The sequence below is a fragment of the Neolamprologus brichardi genome, chromosome 19 (assembly GCF_056152115.1).
Source record: "Neolamprologus brichardi isolate AB-2024 chromosome 19, ASM5615211v1, whole genome shotgun sequence".
NCBI classification, from domain to species: Eukaryota; Metazoa; Chordata; class Actinopteri; order Cichliformes; family Cichlidae; genus Neolamprologus; species Neolamprologus brichardi.
The window spans coordinates 657,781-659,817 of NC_142122.1; the positions used below are offsets into that span (position 1 = coordinate 657,781).

General features: G+C 42.7%; 1 non-coding gene across 1 annotated transcript; it reads right to left on the bottom strand.

The window, feature by feature from the left end:
* Window positions 1-1,533: 1,533 nt before the first annotated feature.
* On the bottom strand, window positions 1,534-1,615 carry trnas-gcu (transfer RNA serine (anticodon GCU)). Its single transcript has one exon. It is a non-coding gene; the product is annotated as a tRNA-Ser (tRNA).
* Between the last annotated feature and the right edge of the window lie 422 nt (window positions 1,616-2,037).

Here is a 2,037-nt window from a genome sequence, read left to right on the forward strand (position 1 = left end):
CCATGAATCATGATTCACAAGCCCAACTGACTTACTGACTCGTCCCTGTTGCTGTTAGCAGCAATGTATCTAGCTTATAATTAAAATTGTGGAGAAAAACACAACATCCAGAATCTTAACAAAAACATTTCTGCTCTGAACTGGAAGAAAAAACCCTGAGTAGAAGTTCACATCATACGGAGCCCCGCAGGGGACATGGGAGAAAAAAATTAAGACGGACTTTTGCGAAATCTCGCAAAACAAACTCGGGATCTCGCAAAAGTTTCATACATCTCCGAAAACGTCGGAGCACTTTTGCGAATATGTGATGTCTTGTAAACCGAGCAGATATCTGACGTTTACACAACTACATTCACGCCTCAAAATATCTTAAAAGTGTATTTTGTGACCCAGAAAGAGTAATATTACAACTAAGTAGCTGCCGCCATTGTTGGAATTCAACTTTTGCGAGATCTCACAAAAGTCCGTCTTAATTTTTTTTCTCCCACGTCCCCTGCGGGGCTCCGTACACATCAAGACAAAAGCTCCTCGGTTCACAGCATTGACTGAAGAAAACTGTTTTCTACAGTCAATGGTTTACAGTAGCATCGCTCTGCTAACATGCTAACATCACATTTGAGCTGCTCACCCCCTCCCTCCTGGCTCACAGCTTCTTCTTCTTCTTCTTGGTTGGTAACCAATGTTAAGGCGCATTACCGCCCCCTGGCTCACAGCTCAGTGGACATTTAGATGAGAAAATATATATTTGACACATTTAAGGAAAATACTAATAAAATAAAAATAAACAAAATAAATGTTCCCTTTAGATTTTTTTGCTCTTTTTTGCTCTATAAAATAGTTGTTTTCTTTTAGAATCACTCATCTTAGAAGTAGGATTTACATAAAAAGAGAAACAAATTAAGTTTGAGTGAAAATGTACACTTTTTGCACTCTCTGGTCGACTGACTCAGTGACTCAAATGACTCAAAAACCCGATTCACTTTGGTGAGTGACTCATTAAAACTCGATTCAGTAAAAAGAATCAAATTTACCATCACTATGCGGTACTATGATATGTGATTAAAAACAAAATCACAAACAGGAAATGACCCCACACAGCACATGAAGCAAAAACAGCTGAACCATGAGGGAACACTGCCCCCCTGTGGTCAATGTTGGGAACTACAACAGTAATAATAATAATGAGAAGAAGTCACGTATGAGGCGTAAATTTTTATTTGATCATAAACTTCCAGCTTTAATTAATCTGAAGAAGATTTTATATTTTTGAGCCAGTATGAATAAATCTGCACACTGACCTGAGCATTAATGTGATTAAACTAAACCAGCGCGACAGCGCCCCCTGCAGATCACTCCCGGGAGCTCTCCCTGGTGTCAGGAGATCAGCTCAGAAATGTGAGAATTGAAGCTGATTATGAGAACGATAATGGCGTGATTTTATTGTGAAAGCTGGTGCAGGAAGTTCCCCCGTGTTTTTCTGGATGAAGATGAGCAGCGGGTCGTGCACGCGCTGAAGTAAAGCGGGAAAACTTCCGACGAGGATGGGATTCGAACCCACGCGTGCAGAGCACAATGGATTAGCAGTCCATCGCCTTAACCACTCGGCCACCTCGTCATATCGGCGTACGCGCATCAACCCCCAGGAAAGAGGCGCGCGCGTGTGTGTGTGTGAGGAGGCCGTCAGTGAGTGTGGAGGCGCCCACCACAGGACAAACCTGAAGGGGGAGGCAGATTCCACGTCTGCTCATTCATGAGAGAGGCAGAAACTCTGCAATAAAGGTGAAAAATATATTTAAAAAAATAATAAAAAGTTTAACAGCAGCGACAGTAATGTAACGAGTAACGAGAGTATTTCAGCAGAACTTCAAAGGACAACAAACTTTTATTGGCAGCAACAACAGAGCCAAAGTCTGAGATCATTAAACGTGCGAACTGCATCTGCCTGTGGGGTGTCCACAGTTGCACCAGCAGAGGGCGCTGTGAGCTCCACCTGGCTGCACCTGGAGGCTTCTGCTGCTTTTATCTGAGGCAGGATCA